This window comes from Zingiber officinale, chromosome 6A (genome assembly GCF_018446385.1).
Source record: "Zingiber officinale cultivar Zhangliang chromosome 6A, Zo_v1.1, whole genome shotgun sequence".
NCBI classification, from domain to species: domain Eukaryota; kingdom Viridiplantae; phylum Streptophyta; class Magnoliopsida; order Zingiberales; family Zingiberaceae; genus Zingiber; species Zingiber officinale.
This window is the reverse complement of record NC_055997.1, coordinates 66,417,409-66,437,981: the sequence shown is the minus strand read 5'-3', so window position 1 is coordinate 66,437,981 and position 20,573 is coordinate 66,417,409. Positions and strand designations below refer to the sequence as shown.

General features: G+C 39.6%; 1 non-coding gene across 1 annotated transcript; it reads left to right on the top strand.

The window, feature by feature from the left end:
* Positions 1-227: 227 nt before the first annotated feature.
* LOC121998935 lies at positions 228-333 on the top strand. The gene has a single exon (XR_006116715.1). It is a non-coding gene; the product is annotated as a small nucleolar RNA R71 (small nucleolar RNA).
* The last annotated feature ends 20,240 nt before the right edge of the window (positions 334-20,573 follow it).

The following is a 20,573-nucleotide window of genomic DNA, read 5'->3' as shown; positions in this document are numbered from 1 at the left end:
CATCTACATCAAACTTCCCTGATGCTTTAATTGTTGGGTTTACAGAGGAATAGCCACCACTTCTTTCGTTTGCCCATTGATGATGATTTTGTGCTACACTTTCAATGATTTCTTCGGCTTCATCTAAGCTTTTGTTCATAAGTGCCCCTCCAGCAGCTGAATCAAGGGACACTTTGGTATGATAATTGATACCATTATAAAAAGTATGCAACACTAACCATCTTTCCAACCCATGATGTGGGCATTGTCTGAGCATACTATTATATCTATCCCATGCTTCAAAAAGAGATTCTGAGTCAGTTTGCTTGAAGCTTGCAATTAAATTCCTCATATGAGCTGTTTTGCTTGGTGGATAGAACTTATCAAGAAACTGTTGCTCACACTGCTCCCAAGTGGTGATGCTATTAGGGGCCAAAGAATTCAGCCATTGCTTTGCCCTATCTATTAGAGAAAACCCAAATAATAATAATCTAACTGCATCTGAAGGAACTCCATTCATTTTCATGGTTCCACATATTTCATAAAAGACCTCTAAGTGTTGATTGGGGTCTTCATGAGGTCCTCCACCAAATTGGTTCTGCTGCACCATAGATATGATTGCGGGTTTGATCTCAAAGTTGTTAGCTTCCACTGAAGGTCTTGAAATACTAGATCGAAAACCTCTTGCATAGGGTGCTGCATAATCCTTAAGTGGTCTATTTGCCATGTTCAAATGTTCCTGTTCTTCAATTTGCCTTTGCAGAATTCTTCTTTTATGGAAAGTTCTATCAATCTCAGGGTCAAAAGGAAAGAATTCCCCTGCAAAGTTAGATCTTCGCATACACAAGAACAAGATGGCAAATGACAATTCAACAAAAAAAGAAAAATAGAAGAATAAAAAATGCAGAATTGAATTTGAACAAAAAGAACTAACAAGAAGTGAAAGTTATACAAGAAAGTAAAAACAGAAATCTAATGATTAGTTACAACTATGCAATATGAAAGGAAAACAAATGTTATGTTTAGTCTAACTCAATTGATAATTCCTAATGTTATAGCGCAGTCCCCGGCAACGGCGCCAAAAACTTATTCGCTCTCCGCAAGTGTACGGAAATGTCGCAAGTAATATAAAAGATTATCGTATCCACAGGGACTGGAATAAGCACTAGAAATGTCTCAATGTGAATTAAGGTAACAAATCTAATCTTAAAGATCAACAAACAAGAGTTTAGTGTTTTGGGTTATGATAAAGGGAGATTCTAGGAGTTTCGGTTTCTTTGTAGGATTTCTCGAATGTAAATGGTTCACCAATTCTTATCTCTCAATTTCCAAACATGTAGAAAGTTGCCGGTTCTCTCTTGCAATAGACAACCAGCTAAGGACTGAGAAATGTATCTAAATAGGATTAATTAGACATGAACCTATGTTGTCCTTACACAGAAGTGCACCTATTACTATGCCTTCCTCGGATATCAACGTAGAAGCCCACGACTTATCAATCTATCAAGATACGAGAAACTAATCACAAAATCCATCCTACTCTCTTGAATATTCCTATTTCCTCTTCAATATTGTCTCTCAAACATCCTTACACGGGCTTGCACCTGTCACGTGGATTCCTCGGATGATCGAGTGAGAGTTTATCTTTACAAAGTCCATAAGAAACCCAAACAATTAATCAAGAATGAGAATTAAGCACGAATCACCTTTAATCATTCAAGATCTAATTGATACAAGCAAGATAATGTCATTGAAACAAGAAAATGACAAATCCATAAGAGATTACATCAATCCATCATACAAATACTCCCTTCATCCTAGAATACAAGATCTACTCCATGAATCAAGGAAGAAACCCGAAGAAATAGAGAATACAAGCATTTCTTAAATCCCCAATCCAAGAAACCAAGAAAAGGGGGAAAGAGAAAACTTATCTACGAAGAAGCTTCGTCTTCGGATCCAATCCTCGCTCCGGAGCCGAAATCGTCAAGAGCTCCCTTAGAATCGCCCAGAAATCCTCCCAAGAGTGGGAGGAAACCACCAAATCTTGCCTTCTCCCAAAGGGGGAGAGATCCCCTTTCAATTCATGAAGGAGGGTTTAAATAGAGGAGGGAATCGGGCGCCACACGGCCCCGTGACACGGCCGTGTGAGATTCACACGGCCATGTCCAGTTCCTTCTCTGCCAAAGCTGCACGGCCGTGTGGTTCACACGGCCACAACCTGCTTAGTCTCTGGAAATGCTACACGGCCGTGTGGTGCACACGGCCACAGCCTGCTTAGTCTCTGGAAACCTCACACGGCCGTGTGGTGCACACAGCCACAGCCTGCTTAGTCTCTGGAAACCTCACACGGCCGTGTAGATCCACACGACCATGTAAGGCTTCTGCTCTGGTTGGCTTCAAATCTTGACACGACCGTGTGAAGTTCACACGGCCATGTCATTCTCCACTTCTGTTGGTGCCAAACTCCACACGGCCCGAGCTCCATACCAGTGCAGGGCCGTGTGAGGTACACGACCCGGTCCTTTCTCCCTTTGTTTCCTCCAATGCTTGCCCAAAGATGTAGATTCTTCACCAAATCGACTCCTGTGTACAGAAAATGCACAAAAAGCAGATATCCGAACCAAAAGAGTAAATATGCTAAAAGGAAAGCTGGAAGTATAAAAATGCATAGATCAAGCATGCTCAAAGTATGTAAATGTGCGTAAAAACATGCATAAAAGAGTATATAATCTACGCACATCAAGATTTTAACAAACAAATCAAGTGACTTGTTAATACAAACAAGGAGTCTATGACAACTCAGGATTTAGATTGATCTACATATGATCATCTTAGCGATGTTGATTCGAGTCTTTGTAACGGTACTTAAACATAGACACTTAAATTACATCTGGTCCTTGTCCTATATAATCATATTATATAAAATGCCTCTGCTTAGTGTCATTACACTGATTGTCCGGATAAGACTATCATATTCATAATGTCAGCAAACTCCATCATGTTTTCCAATTAAAGATCCATACTTTAATCAATCATGGACATTTTAAATATATTATCTATGATTTTAATCCTCTTGTATATAATAATCTTATATACTAAAATCATAGTTACATCAATATATTATGGATTTTATACAGATATTCATTTTTATACAAATAAGCATAAAACAATCAAATAATAAAATAAATGGTTCTTTTATTTAATTCAGCAATTAATAATAAATATATGTTTTATGGGCATATTCCCAACAAAAACAACATCACATAATATCAAAACCAAACACAATGTATCGAAAGCATAATAAAAAATAACATAAAAACTGATCTCAGATGCGACGTGGGACTGACAGCCAGGAACCTCCAAGCAACTCCTCGATCATCTACCTGCTACCTAGTGAAAGAATACCAGTTTGCGAGGTGGTGAATACAGGGACTCATCGAGTAATAAACAGATAATGCATGAACAAAATAAATAAATAGAGAATGCCAAAAGCGATATAGTCTCCTAATGAAAAGATAGCAAATACCATCCTGATAATATAATAACGTTCATACCTGAAAACCTTTCCTAGGCTAGTAATAGAAGGTCAGAAGTAGTATTAATCTTCTACAGTACTGCTCATAACTACAGAGGGAATATGTAAGGTGTATACAAATTTCCAATAAATGAACCAATGTCTAAACACCTACAACGAGTGTATATCTCAATATAAGCAAGCATATCAGCATAAGTGAACAACAGCAGTAAGCGATGGCGGTATAAGTATACCACAGCAACACAAGTAAGCAATAACAACATATGAGAACAACAGCAGAAAGTAATGGCAGCATAAGTATACAACAACAACACAAGTAAGTAATAACAGCATATGTATATAGCAGTAGCGAAAGCAAGTATAAAACCAACAGTGTATGCACGGATGGCCACTCCCACCCACCTCTCTGTACCATGACCCCTGTATGGTTGAAAGACCAGGTCAGTGATAGACTGTACACCACTCCAGCTACCACTCTCTCGAGTGGTCGAGGGGACAGTTGCATAGTAGCTAACTTGCTACGTCTGCGATGGGGGTCCCTGTTGCTCGTAACTCCAGCTATCACTACCTATGAGTGAGCGAGTGAGGGCACGACAAGATAAGCGGCATCTGCTCTAGCTACCACTCTCTCGAGTGGCCTAGCTGCGACCCTGGTCAACGACTCTCTCGACCGCAAGGGAGAATTTGTCGTTGACATGCAAGCAATGATATGATGCGCAAAATGCAATAGTCATCATATACATATAAACAGGAATCAGGTATGTTACATAAAGCCAGCATTCTCAATATGGTACATAAATAAACAACATTCATCATATAAATATAAGAAGAAATTAGGTATGCTACATGAAGTCAGCATGCTCAATACGGTACATAAATAAACAATAGTCAAAGCATACAACCATGGTATCTAGTATCTGCTATCTATCATGGACAATAACGAGAGACTGTATAGATATGGAAACGAATATCTCAAAGATCGTATGGAAGTATCAAGCGCAGGAAAAATAAGAGTGGAGTCAAGGTAAACGTAGTTTCTATCCAAAGATAGCTCATGCACTAAGTTCAAAGAACTACATAATCAAGGTAAGAAGTACCCGCCTTTATACGTAAACCATGCCCAAATAAACCCCGAGTCGAAATGTCCGTCTCAAATTAGAGTTCTGCATCAATGGATTTTATTTAGCTAAATTCACATGAATAAGATAACTAACTAAAATTCTCAAGCCTAATTAGGGAAAACCCTAATTAACGATCATTACTTAATTCTAATTAATGATTAACTTCAATTAGTTATCCCTTCTTGTTAACATACTTTAATTATCCATCAAGATATAAACTAACAATCCAACTAATATAATCAGTCATGTATCCATTTAATCCTCAATTAACACAAACATCTTTTAAATTAATCAATGCCAAGCTTAAAATACTCATATAAACTAATCAAGTCCATAATCCAATAGATTAAACAAACCTAATTGTTTTCACCATTCAATTGGGTTTAACCCTATGCATAAATCCCTGCAATACTCACCCAAATCCAATTGCGCAACCGTTGACCCATGACTGGGGAAGTTTGTTGCTGGAAAAGTGGTCGGAGTTGTGGATCGCTCAAAAACAGCACCGCTGGAGCATAATGGCTAACCACAACTACAAACATTCCAAGTCCATTGCAATCATGGTCGAAGCTAGGAGAAACCACCATCAGAAAACCATGGACAGAGCCACTTACCTTAAGCTTGTGTCTATAGCCTCCTTTCTGCCATCAACTAAAAACACAAGTGACAAAGAAATAACTGACGGTGGGAAGGAAAGATCGGGTGATGGACCTCCCTAACCCAAGATCCGCAGCTCTTCCTAACTCCACGAGCAAGGCAAAGAATTGTCCTAATCCCCTTGTTGATTCTCCTTCTCCCGGAATTAGCGACGCGATCAGGCGAGGTGGCTGCAAATGTAGGGCACCGACATCCTATGGTCAGGTCTCACGGTGGCTGGAGGCCAGCATCGAGCCGTGGTGGTCGACGACGGCATAGAGAAGAGGGGATCGAGATGGATGCGGCGTCGGGTGAGAGGGTTAGGGTACGACTCAGAGAGAAGAGGATCTCTTGTTAACATGCTTCAATTATCCATCAAGATATAAACTAACAATCCAACTAATATAATCAGTCATGTATCCATTTAATCCTCAATTAACACAAACATCTTTTAAATTAATCAATGCCAAGCTTAAAATACTCATATCAACTAATCAAGTCCATAATCCAATAGATTAAACAATCCTAACTATTTTCACCATTCAATTGGGTTTAACCCTATGCACAAATCCCTGCAATACTCACCCAAATCCAATTGCGGAGGCGTTGACCCATGACCGGGGAAGGTTACTGCTGGAAAAGTGGCTAGAGCTGTGAATCACTCACGAACAGCACTGCTGGAGCTTAATGGCTAACCACAACTACAAACATTCCAAGTCCATTGCAATCATGGTCGAAGCTAGGAGAAACCACCATCGGAAAACCATGGACAGAGCCACTTACCTTAAGCTTGTGCCCACAGCCTTCTTTCTGCCATCAACTGAAAACACAAGTGACGAAGAAATAACTAACGATGGGAAGGAAAGATCGGGTGATGAGGAGTGATGGACCTCCCTAACCCAAGATCCGCAGCTCTTCCCAACTCCACGAGCAAGGCAAAGAATTGCCCTAATCCCCTTGTTGATTCTCCTTCTCCCGGAATCAGTGACGCAATCAGGCGAGGTGGTTGGAAGTGTAGGGCACCAACGTTCTATGGTCAGGTCTCATGGCGGCTGGAGGCCGACATCGAGCCGTGGTGGTCGACGGCGGCATAGAGAAGAGGGGATCGAGATGGATACGACGTCGGGTGAGATGGTTAGGGCACGGTTCGGAGAGAAGAGGATGGGCGGCTGTGGTGCTCGTGTGAGGAGGAGGAGAGGTCGGCTGTGTGGTTCTCGTGCGAGGGAGAGGGAAGAAGGAGTTCGGTGGAGGAGGGGAGGCGGCGTCACGAGGTGAGGGCTCGAGGAAGAAGGGTTTGGCGGTGTGGGAGTTAGGGCACGAGAAGATTTTCTCTTATAACTTAGGGATTTGTAAATTAAACCCTAGATCAATTCCTTAATCAACTCCCATCTTTGGGTATTCCAAACAGGTTTTTTCTCGAGCCCATAAATGCATTCCCTCAAAATACACCATACGTGATTCGATTAAATCCCAGAAAATTTCTAAAAGTTTTTGAAATTTCGTTAAGGCTATTTGCCTATTAAACCTTAATATTTAATTGTCGGATCTGATATATAGACTTAAAAAGTCTATATATGGGCTAAAGCAAGCATCAAGACAATGAAACATAAGATATAACGAAGTCATTTTATCTTATGGTTTCGAGATGATCAATGAGGATCATTGTGTTTTCTTGAAAAGAGAAAAAGGAAAGTATATCATCTTATCATTATATATTGATGAAATGCTCATAGCTAGAAATGACACTGGGTATGTGAATGAAGTCAAGAAGTGACTATCATCACAATTTAATACAACGGATATGGGAGAAGCTGAGTACATCTTAGGGGTGAAGATCATTAGAGATAATCTTAAAAGACTTTTGGGTCTGTTACTGTTAGAGTGTATACTAAAAGCCTAGCTTTTGTAAACATTTATTTTTAAATAAAGAATCACATTTATTTGTTAAATACAGTTGTTCATTTAATTTATATTGTAGATAACATAGTGTGTGGTGTCACACACAGAAGATAATGTTATCAGTTCCTTATAAATTATAAACAGTAGCTCACGACCAAGATGGATAGGAACAAACCATTAGAAGATCATAGTGTAATTAGATATTAATTTATCTTGACTATATAATTACACTAGTACACTTAGAGTGTGTTGGGTAGGACCATTTGAGGTAGTTTTTTTTATACTGACTGAATAAAAGAACAAGACCTCGATTATTATGGAAGTGTGTGCTCTTAATCCTAATATAATGACAAGCACATATATTTAATATCTATTTCTTTAATTTATCAAAGGGTGAGATTTAGTTCGATAAATCAAAAGGCCCGATAAGTTGGGAAGTGATATTACTTATAGTGTGTGTTGTTGATTATAGAAGGAAACTGTGTCCTAGTGAGATAGGTTGATAATGTCCCCAAGAGGAGCTCATAAGGATTGTCATGTAAACCCTACAGGTGGACTTAGTCTGACATGACGATAAGGTTGAGTGGTACTACTCTTGGAGTTAGATATTAATTAAGTGAGTGTTAGTAGCTCATTTAATTAATGGACATTCGATATCTTAAACACAGGGAGACTAACACACTCATAGTAAGAAGGAGCCCAAAATGTAATTTGGGATTGGTGCGGTAGTTCAATAATAATTCTTTAGTGGTATGAATTATTATTGATGAAATTAAGTTGTGTGTTCGGAGCGAACACGGGATGCTTAATTTCATCGGGAGACCAAAACTAATTCGTCTTCTTGGTCCCTATCGTAGCCTCTTATTTATAAAGTATTATACCCACCAATACCCACCTTCCTACCCACCTAAAGGTGGCTGGCCAAGCCTTGCTTGGAGCCCAAGTAAGGGCCAGCCAAACCAAGTCTAGGTGGGATTGGATGTGGTCGGCCCTAGCTTGAGTCCAAGCTTGGTGTGGCCGGCCACATATAAAATAAAAGGGATTTTTATTTAATTAAAAATCTTTCCTTATGTGGAAGACATGATTTTAAAAGACAGTTTAAAATTTAAAAATTTTCTTTTATAGTTTTCTACAAAAGATTAAGAGAAAGGTTTGAAACCTTTCCTTATTTGTAGTTAAAAGGAAGATTTTAATTTTAACGAAAACTTTCCTTATTTGTAAATCATTCACATGTTTATTAGAGAGATTTTAATTTATAAAATTTTCCTTTTATAACCAACCATAAAGGGATATAAAAAGAGGAAATTTTAATTTTAAAATTTTCAGAAACAAATAAGGAAATTTTAATTTTGTGTTCAAAACTTGCCTTATTTGGAGCATCATGAAGGGGCCGGCCTTTGAATGGAGATAAGGAAGTTTTAATTAAATTTTCCTTATTAACTATTGGCAAGGAAATAAGGAGTTTTTAATTTTGGCAAAAACTTTCCTTATTTGCCAAGACCAAGGATTATAAAGGAGGGGGTAGGGGTACCTTCATGAGACACAACTCTATTCTATTTTCCTCTCCTCTCTTCCTTGGTGTGGCAGGCCCTTTCCTTTCTCTTTTCTCCTTCTTGTGGCCGAAACTTCATCTTCTCTTGGAGTCCTTGTGGTGGCCGGTTCTAGCTTGGAGAAAAAGGAAAGAAAGGAGGCTTTGTTCTAGCATCCCTTGGAGCTTGGTGGAGGTGGCCGAACCTCATCTTCTCTTGGAGTTTTGTGGTAGCCGAACCTTGCAAGGAGAAGAAGGTGCTTTGGTGGTTCTCATCTCGGAAGATTGTTGTCCACACAATGTCCGAGATAAGTAGAGGAATACGATAGAAGATCAAGAGGTCGTTATCTACAAAGAAAGATATAGCTAGTAATTGTTTTCCGCATCATGCTAGTTTTCTTTGTAAAAATACCAAATACAAGAGGCATGTGATTTTAGGTTTCAAATTTATGTTTCGATACGTGTTTCTTTTCTTTTTTGATCTTGTGATTCTATTGTTCTTAGTGGTTAACCCTAGGGTTTCTGTAGGGAGATTAAATATCAAATTTCTTTAAAAGGCTTTGTCTAGTTGGTGGTGGATGATCCCATACCCAAGAAGGCCAAGTGCCTCGCCATGCAGTACTGGAAGCTAATTTTAGAAATTAATATTTAATCGACTTTGAAACCTAGGTTGATTTGGATCAAACGTATTAAGTTCCGCAGGCAATACAAGTCTAAACCTATAAGAACATATAATTTAAACTTAGAATCAATAGTGTTAAGTTCCGCTTGCGATTCAAGTTTAATTTAAAAGAACACATGGTAGCTAGGAAAGGTTCAGACCTTGTACAAAATTTTTGTACAGGGGAACTGTTAGGTTTTCCGAGTAGCAACCAACAATTGGTATTAGAGCTAGGGTTTGCCTCTGTGTATTTGGTATTTAGTTTAATTATGCACATGTCATACATAATTTAGGCAGGATAATAGTAGGATGTGCTAACTCTGTGGTTGCAGACTCCAACTATTATGACTTATTGATATTGTGTGTGATTGGACCCTTGGACATGTCAAGGGTATTTTATTATGTGTGTGCATGATTGTATTTAACTAATACAGCAGGAGCTGTATTAGACCTAGGGTTTATTTTTACTTATTGTTCGATCTAGATCTCATGTACATTCCCTTATGAAATATATGATCGATATATGTAAAAAAATTTATTTTTTATCGCGGATCGCATCCTTGCAAGGCGTGGTGCTATTGGAGGACCAGAGGAGCAGCGGAAAAGGAAGCTTGATGGACCCGACGACATGAACCCTAGGGGTGGCAGCACACTATGGATGGTGATGGAAAAGGCCATAATAGTTGAAAAATTAATTTCCATATTTATTACTTTTATTTACTGTGATGTGTATGATGTGTGCTAGCTAGGTTAAAATTCCTCACCTTAAATAACTAAGTGGGAGAGGGATTTTTAAATAAATTCCACGGTCTCCATTACTGGTTTGTAAGTGATGCAAACAAGCTTGCGTGTTGGCTCTGAGTGCCTTCCTCCACAATGGATGAGTTTATTTGCATATCACTAGATCAAACTTCCTAAATGGATTATTATAGGAAATTATTTAGGAGCGTGTGATCTTCTCCAACTGAAGGGGCACAATCCTATTTAATGGACTACGTATCAAGTAATGGTACACACTTAGGCACATTTAATATTATCCTCCCCAACGGAGTCACTGCTATTATTTGTGTGACCAAACGAATACCAACTATTAATTTTATTTGTTAAAAAGTTAGGTTGACAAGATAAAATTAATGGGTAAAACCTCTTCTTACAAATGTTTGATTTTGTATACGTCCACACTAACGTGGTATGCAAAATTCCCGGTGTTTGAGGTGTTGGTTAATTTAAAATAATATTATTTTGAGGAATCAATATTATTCTAAATTTAGAGTATTGACCAAAGTCTTTTTGTGATTCTTAGGATTTCAAATGGCCTTCAACCCACTTGCAGTTATTCTCAAAGAGAATAAGTTTACTGGTCCCAACTATATAAATTGGAAACGAAATCTCGACATTGTCCTTACTGCTGAATGCTATAAGTTTGTACTGTTAGAGGCCTGCCCTGTTGCTCCTAATAATGATTCTAGTGAAGAGGAGGTTGAGTATCATAGAAAGTGGATGAAGGCAGATGAGATGGCACGATGCTACATTTTGGCATCTATGTCAAATGTATTGCAACATCAGCATCAGTCAATGCCTATAGCCTATGATATGATGTACAATCTCAAGGATCTCTTCGGACACCAGAATTGGGCTGTAAGGCAAGAAGCTATGAGAAAATTAATGACAGCCACCATGATAGAGGAGACACCCGTAAGGGATCATATCCTCAAAATGATGGCCTATTTGAACGAAATACAAATCCTTGGAGCTGAAATCGATGGGGAAACCTAGGTCGATATTATCCTCCAGACACTACCTAGAAGTTTTAAGCAGTTCCGCTTGAACTACAATATGAACAAAAGGTCATATACATTGGCAGAACTTTTGACAGAACTTCAGGCAGCAGAAGGGATATTTCGTCAATGTTCTCAGATTCACTTTACTGAAAATGTTTCTACTTCTAAACCGAAAGGCAATTAGAAGAAGAAACAAGCTGGTTCAGTAAAGAAAGTGAATCGACCTCTAGGTACTGGACCTAAAGCAGGAGTGAAGAAGCCAAAAGGCAAGTGCTTCATTTGCAAGTAGGCTGGACATTGGAAGGCAGACTGTCCTCGTAGGAAGCAGAACAATCAAGGTATATCTTTTTCTCTTATAGTTGAGACATGTTTAGCGGTGTTATCTACCGGCACCTGGTGTGTAGATACGGGAGCCACTGATCATGTCTGTAATTCATTGCAAGGGTTCCAGGAAACCCGACGACTATATGAAGGAGAGATAACCGTTTACATGGGCAATGCTACAAAAGTGGCGGCTGTTGTAGTGGGAGACGTCTACTTATCATTTGATAGGAATAGGGTTTTAGTTTTAAGAAATTATCTTTCTGTAACCACTTTTAGAAAGAATTTAATTTCAGTTTCTAAATTATTTTCAGATGAATATTCTGTTTCTTTTGATAATAAAGTTATTATCAAGAAAAATAGAGTAATTATCTGTTCTGGTACATTGGTTGACAAGTTATATACTATAAATCCAATAACTCTCACAAGGCAACAAATGGAAATTAATAACATATCTTCTAACTCTAATAAGAGAAAAGAACCTTCCGAAACGAACCAAACATATCTTTGGCATCTAAGACTTGGTCATATTAACTTAAGTAGGATTCAAAGGCTAATAGCTGATGGACTCTTGGGTTCATTAGTGTTGGAAAATTTTCCAACCTGTGAATCCTGCTTGGAAGGTAAAATGACCAAGAGACCTTTTAAGGCCAAGGGGTATAGAGCCAAAGATGTGTTGGAACTGGTTCATTCTGATTTGTGTGGTCCTATGTCTATCCAGGCAAGAGGTGGTTTCGAATATTTCGTCACTTTTATTGACGACTATTCAAGATACGGGTACATTTACTTGATGCGCTGCAAGTCTGAGTGCTTTGATAAGTTCAAAGAATTCAAGGTTGATGTGGAGAAATGTCATGGTAAAAGTATCAAGACACTACGATTAGATCATGGTGGCGAATACCTTTTTGGAGAATTTAGGAATTACTTATCAAAGGCTAGGATTCAATCCCAACTGTCTGCACCTGGTACGCCCCAACAGAATGGTGTGGCAGAATGAAGGAATAGAACTCTTATGGAATGGTTAGATCGATGATGAGTTATTCAGAATTACCAAATTCATTTTGGAGATATGCACTGGAAACAACAGTATACATTCTGAATATGGTACCTTCTAAATCAGTACCCATTACTCCCATAGAATTGTGGAATGGGTGCAAGCCTAGTCTGAAACACATTCGGATATAGGGTAGTCTAGCACATGCGCTAAAAGGGGATACTGACAAGTTGGAATCACGTACAGAAGTTTGTCTGTTTGTGGGATATCCTAAAGGAACGAAAGGTGGTTTGTTTAATAATCCTAAAAGTTAGAAGATCATTGTTAGCATAAATGCTCAATTTTTAGAAGAAGATTATGTATTAAATCATAAGCCCATGAGTGAGATAGATCTAGAAGAAATGAGAGAGGACACGTCTAGTTTAGTGCCAACAGTACAAGATGAAGTATCATATGAAACTACAACACGTGTTACAAATGATACACAATTACAGACGGCGCCTCGTCGTAGTGGGAGGGTTGTTAGGCAACCTGAAAGATTCATGTTCTTAGGAGAGTCTTCGGACTTGATCCCTAGTGAACATGAACCTGATCCCCGGACATATGACGAAGCGCTCCAAGATAAAGATGTAGCATCTTGGCAAAGAGCAATGAATTTCGAAATAGAGTCTATGTATTCTAATAAAGTCTGGGAGCTTGTAGAACCACCCAATGGTGTAAAAGTCGTTGGATGCAAGTGGATCTACAAAAGGAAAAGAGGGACAGATGGGAAGGTGGAAACCTTCAAAGAAAGGCTTGTTGCGAAAGGGTACACTCAGAGAGAGGGAATCGATTATGAGGAAACTTTTCCGCCGGTAGCCATGCTTAAGTCTATCAGGATTCTCTTATCCATTGTTGCTCATATGGATTATGAGATTTGGCAAATGGATGTCAAGACAGCCTTCCTAAACGGAAGTCTTGAAGAAAATGTTGGACCCTGTAGTAGTTTTGATGTGATCAACCAAGTTGGTTAGGTCCTGTGTTTTGTCTGAACCCTGTGTCTGAGTGTGCAGGAACTTAGGAGCGCAAGAAGTCGAGCGGAAGACGCAGCTAGCGAGAAGGACGGCATGGGAAGGGAGCTGACGGGCTCGGTGCATCCGAAGGACGAGAGAGCTGCGGAAGAGTACTCCGGTGGAGCGAGAAGAACGCACGCGGCGTTCGAGGGATGAGAAGCTGGATGGAAGCCTGCTCGAGGAGAAGGCCGGGAACTGGGTTCGGGTGAGCCCTATTTCGGATGGCCGCAATCACCCAAAGAGTCGAACCGGAGCAAGTCAACTGGAAGTTGACTTGTCAACGGTTCGGTCGACCGAACCTATTGATCGGTCGACCGAACCCTTCTATAGCCGAAGCCAACCGCAGCAGACACGTCGAATACCACGTCAGAGGTTGACCGTTGGTGGAGCTGATCGGTCGACCGAACCGAAGCTAATCCAGAGACTTAGTCGAGCAAGATGATTGGGCCAACTCAGCTGGAAGACCGTTGGCCGATCGGTCGATCGAACATAAGGATCGGTCGACCGAACAAAAGCTCATTCTCAGAGACTGCACCTGGACGGAAGACTGGGTAGGTACAGCAGGTTCGGTCGATCGAACCTGGGGATAGGTCGACCGATCCCTCTCGAGTCAAACCTGATCCTGAAGGATCAGGTGATCTGATAAGCTCGAGAACCCCTATATAAAGAGGGTCTTGGGCAGCTTTAAAGAACAATGATTAGATACGAAAAAAGCAACTCTGTAATTCCTGTTTAAGCAACCTCTGTGATTTCAAAGTGTAAAAGGCTTCTCCGCCTTCAGAGAAGGAGTTTTCTTACTGCGCTTTTCATCACCCTGGATTAACAACCCTCTTGGTTGTAACCAGGTTAAGTTCTGAGTTTTATTTCCTTTCTGTCTTTTTGTTTTATTAAGTGTTGCTTTATTTTAAGAGTTGAAACACTTTGAGGAGGGTTATTTTAATTTGCAGGCAATTCACCCCCCTCTTGCCGATCTCCGCTGCACCAACAAGTGGTATCAGAGCCTGACAGCCTCAGAAGGACTAACCGTCGTCTGAAGCACTAAGATCAAGACAATGGCCGGCGCGAACATTCATCCCCCAAAGTTCGACGGAGATTTCGCTACATGGAAGAGAAAAATGGAGGTATTCTTTAAAACAAACTTTGATATTTTAATTACTATGAAATATGGTTTTGCAGCTCCTAAAGACAAAGAAGAAAACACATGGAGCAAGAAGGAGCAAGCTGATTTCGTCGCCAATGGAAAAGCTGAATTTCACCTCCTCAGCGTTTTGTCACCTCAGGAGGTAAGTCGGATCGGAAGCTACAACTCAGCGAAAGATCTCTGGGAGAAATTCCTGGAGCTTCACGAAGGTACCTCTGAAGCGAAGCTGGCACGACGTGACATCCTCCGGACACAACTAACAAACCTCTGGATGAACAACGGCGAGAAGGTAGCGCAACTCCAAGCAAGAACCAAGGAGTTGATAACGCAACTAACGAACCTTGGAGAATAAGTAACCAACCGAGATTCCATTCGATATGCGGTCAATGCCTTCCCGAGGACTTCAGAATGGGTGTCCTTAGTAGATGCTTACTACATCTTTAAGGACTTTGAGGTAAGTAGTTTAGAAAACTTGTTTTCAACTTTCGAACTTCATGAGTCTCGACTTGCAGAAAAACCAGTAGAGAAGTCGAACCTCAACATTGCCCTACGAGCTGAAAAGGACGATCTCAACTCCGAAGCATCAATCGACGAAAACGAAGCTGCGTTAATGGTAAGACGTTTTAATAAGTTTTTTAAATCTAACAAGTTTAGATCGCAATCAAGTAAACGTCATCAAAAAGGAAGGACAGTCCGTTGCTACAATTGCAACAAAGAAGGGCACATCAAGGATGATTGCCCAAAATTGAAGAGCAAACAGAAGGATAAGGCAAGGAGCAAGAAGCCAGCTCGAACCAAACACAACCTAAAGGCTACGTGGGATGATTCGTCATCCTCTGAATCGGAAGTCGAAGAATTCTCGGGACTAGCACTGATGGCCAACCATCAGCTAGAAGAAACGTCTAGCTCAGAGATGAGCATCGATGAAGGGGGAGGAACGTCAGAAGAGGAAAGCTGCAGTGAAGGGGGAGCATCACCGAGTCAGGTAAGTAAGGTACGCAATCTAACCCCGACTCAGTCCTTTAAATTTATAAAAGCACTTTCTAAAGAATTAGATAAATTTGAAAAGGAAAATGAAAATTTGAAATTAGAAAATGCAAAGTTAAAAAATGAAATTCAAGAAATGAAATCTGATGCATGTTTAAGAGTAAATATTTTTCCAAAATCAAAAATAAAGTTATATGGAAAATTAAACTGGTATGTTAAACATCATCATAGTCAAATTAGGAAAATACCAAGAAACTATGTACCACCTAAATTCCTGATTAATTCAGTAGGAAAGAACCTCTATTGGGTTCCAAAATCTGTGCTAAACTAATCTCTTAAAATTAAAAGCTTTATAGAGAGAAAATTAAACATTTTCTTTATGAAGGCTTTGTCTAAGGAAGTGGTTGTTGCTCCAATAACCAAGAAGGCCTAGTGCCTCGCCATGACCTGGAAGCTGAAATATTGAAACAAAAATGTTTAATTAACTTTCTGAAAAAGCATTAAAAGTAGGATTAAAATGCTTTGAAAGTGTACAAACATTTTTATTAGCTTTACTAAGTTTTAGATTTTTTTGGAAATTTTTAAAATATATTTTAACTTAGAAAAATTCTCATAACAGTTGAATAATGCTTTCGAAAATTATTCAAATAATGTTTCTTCATTTTTACTTAGAAATTCTTTTTGAAAATTCTAAGAAATTACCTTGCTTAGAAATTTTTTTTCTATCTTAAGAACTTTTTTCCCCGTTTTTGCTGTGATCAAAGGGGGAGAGAAAAGTCCAAGTTTAGGGGGAGTTAGAAAAATTAAATTTGTTGTCTCTCTAAACTATGTTGCAATTTTATTTATTACAAATTTATGCTATACTTGTTAGTTTAGTAATTTTCTTAAAATTACGTTTGTCTATGTTTAACCCTAACTTGAACTTGGGTTGATGCACATCAAAAAGGGTGAGATTGTTGGACCCCGTGGTAGTTTTGATGTGATCAACCAAGTTGGTTAGGTACTGCGTTTTGTCTGAACCCTGTGTCTGAGTGTGCAGGAACTTAGGAGTGCAGGAAGTCGAGCGGAAGACGCAGCTAGCGAGAAGGACGGCACGGAAAGGGAGCCGACGGGCTCGGTGTGTCCGAAGGACGAGAGAGCTGCGGAAGAGTACTCCGATGGAGCGAGAAGAACGTACGCGGTGTTCGAGGGACGAGAAGCCGGACGGAAGCCTGCTCGAGGAGAAGGCCGGGAACTGGGTTCGGGTGAGCTCTATTCCGGATGGCCGCAATCATCCAAGGAGCCGAACTGGAGCAAGTCAACTGGAAGTTGACTTGTCAACGGTTCGGTCGACCGAACCTATTGATCGGTCGACCGAACCCTTCTATAGCCGAAGCCAACCGCAGCAGACACGTCGAATGCCACGTCAGAGGCTGACCGTTGGTGGAGCTGATCGGTCGACCGAACAGACTGATCGGTCGACCGAACCGAAGCTAATCCAGAGACTTAGTCGAGCAAGATGATCGGGCCAACTCAGCTGGAAGACCGTTGGCCGATCGGTCGACCGAACATAAGGATCAGTCGACCGAACTAAAGCTCATCCTCAGAGACTGCACCTGGACGAAAGACTAGGCAGGTACAGCAGGTTCGGTCGACCGAACCTGGGGATCGGTCGATCGATCCCTCTCGAGTCAAACCTGATCCCGAAGGATCAGGTGATCTGATAAGCTCGAGAACCCCTATATAAAGAGGGTCTCGGGTAACTTTAAAGAACAACGATTAGATACGAAAAAAGTAACTCTGTAATTCCTGTTTAAGCAACCTCTGTGATTTCAAAGTGTAAAAGGCTTCTCCGCCTTCAGAGAAGGAGTTTTCTTACTGCGCTTTTCATCGCCCTAGATTAACAACCCTCTTGGTTGTAACGAGGATAAGTTCTAAGTTTTATTTCCTTTCTGTCTTTTTGTTTTATTAAGTGTTGCTTTATTTTAAGAGTTGAAACGCTTTGAGGAGGGTTATTTTAATTTGCAGGCAATTCACCCCCTCTTGCCAGTCTCCGCTGCACCAACAGAAAACATCCATATGAAGCAACCAGAAGGATTCATAGCAAAGGGCAAAGAGCATCTAGTATGTAAGCTTAATCGGTTCATTTATGGACTAAAGCAAGCTTCAAGATCTTGGAACATCCGGTTTAATGAAGTAATCCAGTCTTGTGGATTTATTCAGTGCCCGGATGAGTCTTGTGTATATAAGAAGTGTAACGGAAATGTGGTGGTATTTCTTGTACTATACGTAGATGACATTTTGTTAATTGGCAACAATGTCAAGGTGTTATCGAACGTAAGGGTATGATTGTCCAAACAATTCGATATGAAGGACTTAGGAGAATGTGCACACATTCTTGGGATCAAAGTTATAAGGGATTGTAAGAAAAGGATGTTGTGCCTATCTCAAGCTTCATATATAGATACAATCTTTGCTCATTTTAGCATGCAAAATTCTAAGAAAGGTTTTTTACCTTTTAGGCATGGAGTAGTTTTATCTAAAGAGATGTCTCCGAAGACATCAAAGGAGATAGAAGACATGAAGGCAGTTCCTTATGCTTCGGCCGTAGGAAGCTTAATGTATGCAATGCTATGTACGAGACCGGATATCTGCTTTGCCATGGGCATGATTAGCAGATATCAAAGTAACCCTGGACAAGGACATTGGACTGCGGTAAAGCATATTTTGAAATACCTGAGAAGGACTAGGGATTATATGCTAGTTTACCAGGCAGACGATTTGCTCCCTGTGGGTTACACGGATTCGGACTTCCAATCGGATAGAGACAATAGTAAGTCTACCTCAGGTTATGTGTTTACTTTAGGAGGTGGAGCCATATCATGGAGGAGTGTTAAGCAGAAGTGTGTTTCGGACTCCACCATGGAAGCTGAGTATGTGGCAGTCTCAGAGGTAGCCAAAGAAGTAGTATGACTCAGGAGCTTCTTAATGGACTTAGATGTGATTCCTGGTTTTCCCAAAATTATCACAATCTATTGTGATAATAGTGGTACAGTAGCAAACTCGAAGGAACCACGAGCCCATAAGGCAAGTAAACACATAGAACGCAAGTACCACATGATACGAGACATCGTAAAGCGAGGAGAAGTTGTTGTCGCCAAGATTGCATCAGCAGATAACCTGGCAGATCCTTTCACTAAGGCCCTTCCGGCGAAAGCTTTTGATCGGCATGTTGAGGGGATGGGAATCAGATGTATGACAACAGATATGACAACTTAGTCTTTTAGTATAAGTGGGAGATTGTTAGAGTGTATACTAAAAGCCTAGCTTTTGTAAACATTTATTTTTGAATAAAGAATCACATTGGTCAAATGTCTGTGTTTATTTGTTAAATATAGTTGTTCATTTAATTTATATTGTAGATAACATAGTGTGTGGTGTCACACACAGAAGATAAAGTTATCAGTTCCTTATAAATTATAAACAGTAGCTCACGACCAAGATGGACAGGAACAAACCATTGGAAGGTCATAGTGTAATTAGGTATTAGTTTATCTTGACTATATAATTACACTAGTACACTTAGAGTGTGTTGAGTAGGGCCATTTGAGGTAGTTCTTTTTATACTGACTGAATAAAAGAACAAGACCTCGGTTATTATGGAAGTGTGTGCTCTTAATCCTAATATAATGACAAGCACATATATTTAATATCTATTTCTTTAATTTATCAATGGGTGAGATTTAGTTCGATAAATCAAAAGGCCCGATAAGTTGGGAAATGATATTACTTATAGTGTGTGTTGTTGATTATAGAAGGAAACTGTATCCTAGTGAGCTAGGTTGATAATGTCCCCAAGAGGAGCTCATAAGGATTGTCATGTAAACCTTGCAGGTGGACTTAGTCCGACATGACGATAAAGTTGAGTGGTACTACTCTTGGAGTTAGATATTAATTAAGTGAGTGTTAGTAGCTCATTTAATTAATGGACATTCGATATCTTAAACACATGGAGACTAACACACTCATAGTAAGAAGGAGCCCAAAATATAATTTGGGATTGGTGCGGTAGTTCAATAATAATTCTTTAGTGCTATGAATTATTATTGATAAAATTAAGTTGTGTGTTCGGAATGAACACGGGATGCTTAATTTCATCGGGAGACCAAAACCAATTCCTCCTCTCGGTCTCTATTGTAGCCTCTTATTTATAAAGTATTATACCCACCAATACCCACCTAAAGGTGGCTGGCCAAGCCTTGCTTGGAGCCCAAGCAAGGGCCGGCCAAACCAAGTCTAGGTGGGATTGAATGTGGCCGGCCCTAGCTTGAGTCCAAGCTTGGTGTGGCCGGCCACATATAAAATAAAAGGGATTTTTATTTAATTAAAAATCTTTCCTTATGTGGAAGACATTATTTTTAAAGAGAGTTTAAAATTTAAATTTTTTTTTTATAGTTTTCTACAAAAGATTAAGAGAAAGGTTTGAAACCTTTCCTTATTTGTAGTTAAAAGGAAGATTATAATTTTAGCGAAAACTTTCCTTATTTGTAAATCATCCACATGTTTATTAGAGAGATTTTAATTTATAAAATTTCCCTTTTATAACCAACCATGAAGGGATATAAAAAGAGGAAATTTTAATTTTAAAATTTCCGGAAACAAATAAGGAAGTTTTAATTTTGTGTTCAAAACTTGCCTTATTTGGAGCATCATGAAGGGGTCGGCCATTGTATGGAGATAAGGAAGTTTTAATTAAATTTTTCTTATTAACTATTGGCAAGGAAATAAGGAGTTTTTAATTTTGGCGAAAACTTTCCTTATTTGCCAAGACCAAGGATTATAAAAGAGGGGGTAGGGGTGCCTTTATGAGACATAACTCTATTCTATTTTCCTCTCCTCTCTTCCTTGGTGTGGCCGACCCTTTCCTTTCTCTTTTCTCCTTCTTGTGGCCGAAAC